Genomic DNA, 7,981 nt, shown 5'->3' with positions numbered 1-7,981 from the left:
AAGGATATTTTTTAATTAATTTTTTAATTTATTCAATTACAATAATAATAATAATAATAATAATAATAATAATAATAATAATAATATATTTGTCTAACTTAATTTAACTTTCTCGTAGACAATTCCTAATCTATTTTATATTTATCTACATTAAAAAAAAAGAAATGAAGAATATACAATCTTTAACACGGTGCTCTTGCTTGACTTGCTTTCGAATGCAATAGAGAAGACACACGCAATTTCTATCTCGTCGCCGTTATTCCACCTGTCCAGTCATTACCGTTGTCGTGTCTGCTCCGCCGTTGTGTGCGTTGCTATGCGTCATCCAATTTAATGAATTTAATTAGAATAAACAATAAATTATTTATTTTATTTTAGACTTCATAAATGAAAAAACCAATTCACTGATACAATGAATTAATTCTACTCCGCCGCCGTGTGCGTTGCTATGCGCATCCAATTTAATGAATTTAATTAGAATAAACAATAAATTATTTATTAATTATTTATTGTTAATATCTGGTCAATTTCATAACATTCAATAATGACATAAATGATTATATTTGAACTACAAAGTTAACCTAAAATAAAATATAGAAATTGATGAGAACAAAATATTAAGACAAAAATGATTAGAAGCCTAAAAATAGAAAAAAATATCAAATTTAAATAATGTCAAAAAGAATCTAATATATAAAGATGTGAATTGTAAAAATAGAGGGATACATATATAAAGGAGAATAGCATGCATGCATAGACGTTTTTTCGCTATATCATAATTTGCTCCAGCTATACAATGAATTCAGTGGTAGTCGGCAGCTCCATTGAGCAACGGTAATGCTTAAATTGAGACATTTTCGAGTTATAAACAAACAATCAACGAAACATTATTTATCCATACCTTTTCATTTATCCATAAAAAAAATTTACATAAAAAAAAAAGAAGAAAAGAAGAGTTGAAATAGCAAGAGCGATAAAAATGATTATTCTTATCATTTTGTTTGACCGTCTATATAGAAGACCAAAAAATCATGATTATCTAACAAAATTAGTTTGTATTTATTTCATTTAATTTGAATAAGCAAGAAATGATCATATTTTAGTTTAGTATTTAATTCACATTATTTGAATTTGACTCAATACATATAATTTAATTTGATTTAATTATTAGTTAAAAATATCTCAATTGCTTATTTTATTTATAGATTTATTATTTTAATTATTAATAATTTAATCAAATCAATTAATTAATATACATAATTTATACCTAATTTGATTTAATAAATTAAAAAATACTACCAGAATATTAAAAGAAATAAATTAGGAAATACTATTAAAATAAATTGATATAAATTATAATAATTATGTAATATTTAAATATCTAATCAAATCAATTAGTTGATATAATTAATCTCATAATAAATTATATTTAATGAGTTAAAAGAAATAAATCGAGAAACACTCTCAAAAGCATGTCACGTCAGCTCTACCATTAAGTGTAGAAATCCAATTTTTATATAATAGAATAGACGTTAATTCATATATAGTATATAAACAAATTTAATTAGAATAAATAACAATTTATTTATTTTATTTTAGACTTTATAAATGAAAAGACTAATTCACTAATATAACGAATTATAATTAATGTAGTATAATTAATTAAGTAATATAAATTATAATAAATTATATTAAAAAAAGAAATATTTAAATATATAATCAAATCAATTAGTTGATATAATTAAGTCAGTGCAATAAATTATATTGAATGAGTTAAAATAATTAAATTGGGAAACACTCTCCGAAACATGCCACGTCAACTTCATCATTAAGTGCAGACATCCGATTTTTATATAATAGAATAGATTTGCAAGTTAAGTGACACATGTCTGTTGATTATTTTAAGGTGAATTCTACCATGTAGAAGAAAGATTCCTTCTATATGTGTAGAAATGTGTTGTCATATTTTGAGTAAAACAAGTGTCTAGAGAGAGAGTACAATTATAAGTATAGTGGGAGACAAAAGCTGATATGTGGACCCCACTGCAATGAATTAATTTTTTTAATAATTTAATAATGTAAAGTTGATTAGGTATTAATGATGAATGATAATGATGGGCTGTTTTTGTTTTTTTTTCTGTAATGGATTTAAGTTTTTGGGTCAGGCCATTTTTTTTCTCTGGATTTGGGTCTTAATTGAATTTTTTTTATGAAAAATATTATTCTAATTTATCTTTTAGTTGGGTTAATTGTCTCTAATATAAATTAATAATTAAAACATATCTTCTTTTATTAATTCAAGCGCCTCCTAACTGGGTATATCTAAAATGAGCTCAACACTTATGTGCTTATTGAATGTGCCATATTTATATAGACCATTAGATTTGTTTAGATTAAAATCAAAGGCTAATATAAAAGAAGAGTATTGATGGACTCTAATAAATACAGAATATCATAGTACATAAATAAATGCTTTAAATAACAATACTTTAATACACAATACTTTAAATAGCAACATAATCTTTTATTCTTAAATAATTAAATAAGAAATATATAAATACAAAATATCTAAATATTTTTATTTATTAAAATTAATTATTATGTAAAATTTTTTTATAATATTAAAAAATTATATTAAAATAATATTTTAAACTGTTGTTGTCATTTAAAGTATTGTGTATTAAAGTATTGTCATTTAAAATATTTATTTATGTACTATGATATTCTGTATTTATTAGAACCTATCAATACTCTTCTTTTATATTAGCCTTTGATTTTAATCTAAACAAATCTAATGGTCTATATAAATGTGGCACATTCAATAAGCACATAAGTGTTGAGCTCATTTTAGACATACCCCTCCTAACTTATGAGAATCACTTTTAGTATCTCTTCCTCAACAATACTGAACATATTACTATCATCATAATTTGTCACGTCCCAAGAGCAATCTTCTGTCAATACAAAAATAAAATTTTGACCAGCAATAAGTATATCTATTATCAAATATTAACAGCTTTAAATTTAACTGACACATAAGAAATTAAATTCTAAATTCAAATAACCATTCTAACCAATAAAACAATAATTTTTTACAAATTCAATTATTCACCGTATTTTTATTTTAAAAATAATTTACTAGCAAATAAAAATTTAAATAACAATGACTTAAATATTTTTTTCACATTAACCAGTAACCTACACATAATTTACGTTATCATTAAATTAACCTACACATAAATGAATTAACAACTAAATTAACATTGTTAAGTATAAAAAATATAATCATCAACACTGTATCTATTTTTAAAATTTTATAAAAAATGTCAATCGTAAACACTAAACCCCTTATCATTAAATATTAAAATATTTAGCAATCCAATTTTAGAATGAAAAACTTAAACCATCTAATTTTAATCTCTAATAATAAACAACAAGGAATGATTGTAGTCTAAAATATTATTAACAATAAGATTATTAATAGTATTAGAATAAAAATAATATGTGCAAAACACTAAACTAATATTTTCAAGAACACAAAAATACATCTTTTATGACAAAAAAAAAGTGTCCACTTTTCATAAAAAAAAATCAATCAACACCTACATCTACACAGAAAAAATTAATTAAGACCCAAACAAAAAAAAATTCAAATAACTCCCAAATCCATAAGATATTATGTTTATTATTTTGGTTTTTCATAAAAATAATTCAATTAAGACCCAAATCCAGAGAAAAAAAATGGCCTGGCCCAAAAACTTAAATCCATTACAGAAAAAAAAAATAAAAACAGCCCATCATTATCATTCATCATTAATACCTAATCAACTTTACATTATTAAATTATTAAAAAAATTAATTCATTGCAGTGGGGTCCACATATCAGTTTTTGTTTCCCACTGTACTTATAATTATACTCTCTCTCTAGACACTTATTTTACTCAAAACATGACAACACATTTCTACACATATAGAAGGAATCTTTCTTCTACATGATAGAATTCACCTTATTTTAATATTGATAGCTTTAATATGTGTTTTACTATTTTGCATAGGATTTTTTTTTTAATTATAGTTCATGTCAAAATTGGCAATTAGGTAGAGTAGTTTTTAAAGTGAAGACTCTGAATTATTTTGTTTGTGTACTAGAGAAGACTAGAATTATTACAATCATAATCGCAATTTTATGGTGTAGTGACAACTCACAGAAACCTAGCTATTATTGTCTCAACACTTTTATCCATATTTTGAAAATTCAAAGAGTTCAACATGATCGATTCTTCACCGTCGATCACCAGAAGAATATGATGTAAAATAAATATTGAATTACCGTATATTAACTTAATCATTTTATATAAAAAAGATGAAAAGAATCCAGAAACATTTCCTTTATTCTTCTATTTATTTTTCGGGTGATCATTCCATTTTTTTTTATTCTGCTCATGGGTGGCCATTTGCTATCCTCTTGGATGATTTCTTACCTTCTTAAATAAGTATCAACCTCTTTTTTTAGACATAAATATCTACATTAACTTATTTTTTGACATAACTTCGGTATACAATCAATCCAATTAAAAATTCTATGAAAGAAACGGTGAAGGCCCATGCAAAACTTCTTGAACTGACCCATAAGAGTATCTTCTGTTACGCCATAAACTTTGTGGACGTGTGTGGTTGGGAGAATTATAGAACATTCTCATAAATTTTAAGATGGAAATGTGAAATTCTTATATGTGGTTCAAAATAAAATAAAAAAACATTTTAAAATAACTTTTATTTCTTGAAATTGAATTACCACTAATTCAATTTTCATCTCCCCTCATTCTAATGGAAATGGAATGTAAATAATGAAATAAAAAGACTAAATTATCCCTCTTATTTAATACTAGGCTTCACCTTCTTCTTCATTTTTCTCTGGAGAATGAAACCCTAGCAGAGCAGTTTTTTTTCCAAATCAGTGAGCTTCACCAACGCCACCCCCACCAGAGCCGGCACCGGCGCCGCCGTTACTCTAAACAGAAGATTCGTCTCCTTCTCTTCTCCAATTCATGTTCGCACTGCTTTTCTCTGTGAATTTTCTTCGAATGTCATATTAAGGTTTGAGTTTTTTCCCAAAACAGTGGAGGCTTCACCAACGCCACCGCCATCGGAGCTACACCGGCGCCACCGTTACCCTAAACGGAAGATTGGTTTCCTTCTCTTCTTCGAGTTCATGTTCGCATTGCGTCTCTCTGCGAATTCTCTTTGAATCTCTCATTAAGGTTTGGGTTCTTTTTATGCTTTCTACATCATATTACACTAATTTCCTGCAATAGACTGCTAATTTGATTAGTTATTTTTAATTTTGCTTGCTTTCTTATACGCTCTCTGTGATTATGTTGCATGCAAACAACATGTTTGATGATTTGCCTCAATAAAGAGTTTAAGTTTGTGACATATTTTTACATGCTTAATTTGGCTTGAATCTGACAAAAACATATTTTTACATGCTTAATTTACCTCAATAAAGAGTTTAAGCTTATGGTTTCTTTTCTTGAATCTGACAAAAATATATTTTTACATCCTTAATTTGGTTTGAATGACTGCTCAATCTTCCTCATCTCCCCTTTGTTTGCCTCCTCTGTTTAAGGCTTCACTTCTTTTCTCATTTAGAATCTTCTTATATAACTTGCAAAGCATTTAATTTCATTTCTTATCTTGTTGCATATTAAGGATCTTGTTCGGTTTTATGTTGGTTGAAATGAAGTAGTTGTAGCTTAGGAACTTATGATATTAGCATAATAGTAGTAGTAGTAAAGTTCCTAATTGCTACTTTGTTTTCATTTATGCCTGAAATCAATCTCTTTAAAAACATGCTAATTTTTGTTCCTTTTTTCTGCCTTCATTTATTATTATCTTTAATTCTCTGCCAATCTGTTGTTGAAATGCAATACAACAATAAATTTAGATTTCAAGAACATTGAAGGAGTTTTTTTTATGGATTTTCAGTTTTTCATTTCAAGTCTAAATTTAAACCTGGCATATTAGAGTAGAATTATTATTCAAAGAGTAGAAATTATTCTTATTTATTAATTTGATTGTTAAAAAACTAAAACAATTCCTGCATTGCATACTCCTTTAGCTTGATCTTGTCATCTATGACTTGCTCCATTTCCTCCGTCACGTGATGGAGTTTCATTATCCTTCTTCTCTTCTCTAAGTAATTGGCAAAGCACCTCTTCATATGGTACCTACTCTGCCTCAATGCATCCAGCATGTTCTCCGTTAATAGAATTCGTGCGCTTCAACTTCGGTGCTGAAGAAGAAGTAGCAGCCATTTCTGAGAAAGTTCCTGATCACAAAACAATAGCTCGTCTTCAGGTTCGTGTCAGCTCTTTGTTATTTGCTTTTCATTTACCACTAAAACTCTACTTGTTGACTATTTGGTATTTATGTTAAACAAAGTAGAGGGTAGATTCGAGATTCACATGTACATAACTGATAAAGAAAAGGGAAATTACATGTGACAAAAAGAGAGGGACTTAAGAAATAATTAAATCATTGAGAAGAGAGTTGAAAGAGAAGGGTGTGTGAATTGAAAAAGGGGTGCATGAGACAGACTACTCTGCTGTTTATATTATGAATACGAAAGGCCACCTTAACATTAACATTGACATAGATAGAAAGATAGATATATAGAAAAAATTAGCAACTGAAAGGTAGGTTGTGTTGGAAATAAATTTTATGACTACGATTTAATTTATTTTTATGTTATTTTATATGGTTAATTGTTTAAATTTTTTCAGGCTGTATGTTTCTTCAACACACGTTATCGGACAAATTGATTTCACATCTTTGAAACCAAATTCAGTTGGCAGATGCAAGGGATGTATTGGAAGGCATTCAAGATGTGAAAGGTGTTAGTTTTCCTATATTAACTCCAAACCTCAAAGTAAGATATATATGCTTTAAAAATTATTATTGCCATCATAGTAAATTATATAATCAGCCATTTGACTGGTTTGAACTCTGTTTATTTTATTTGTCAAATAACTTGCTAAACTCTGGTTTGAATTCTGTTTATTTCTTTTGCTGAACTCTGTGATTTGAATTCTGTTTATTTTATTTTTCAAATAAATTGTTGCTTCAACTTGGTGGGTGCTTTTCTCCATATATATACATGCTCGATTGATTGTTTTTCAGCATACCATTCATGATGGAGGAGATGTTCCGGTCTTTGAGTGACATCAGACTATCAAATATGGAAGTGGATCCACCACCAATCTTCAGTCAAAGGTCTGATTTCCAATTTTTGCTGCAAGACATTGAAAGCGATTCTCAGTAACCTAGCAAAACTTTAGTGTTCATACACAGTTATACTTTCTGATTTTTATTGATTTGATTTGAGTTTGGTGTGAGGAGTGTAAATTGAGTGAAGAGGTGAGGGATTGTAATTATTTTTTTGTATCTATTCCTTTTCATTTGTTTTCTGGAAGTTTCCTATTTTTTATTCTTCTAGGGCTTCTTTTCAAGAAGAAGGAATGCCATGGTGAAATTTGATATTGTTGTACAGTATAACTTTTGAAAGGAATGAAATGAAGGAAAGCTTAATTTTTGTTATGTATATTTGATTTGATATTGTTTTTAATATATATATGTGTTTAGAAAGGTAGAGATTTGTTTTGTATACGCTCAATTATGAATTATGAGACAAATTATGGATTACGTGATTTTTTTAAATTTAGATAAGTATTTGTGCTAATTTTAGTTGTAATATTTGTTATTAGAGATATTTTAGTAAATTTAATTGTGATAATGTTAATTTTAATTAAAGATATTGTTATTAGGGGTATTTTAGTAAATTAAAAAAATTAGAATCGATAATAATTTTAATTAAACATATTTGTTATTAGGGGTATTTTAGTAAATTTAATTGTGAAAAAATAATAATATTCGCTTAGTTTTATATTTAAATTTAAAAAAATTAAAAAAAATTCAATAT

Source organism: Arachis ipaensis, chromosome B10 (genome assembly GCF_000816755.2).
Source record: "Arachis ipaensis cultivar K30076 chromosome B10, Araip1.1, whole genome shotgun sequence".
Lineage (NCBI taxonomy): Eukaryota > Viridiplantae > Streptophyta > Magnoliopsida > Fabales > Fabaceae > Arachis > Arachis ipaensis.
The sequence above is the reverse complement of the archived record's forward strand: the minus strand, read 5'-3'. Positions refer to the sequence as shown.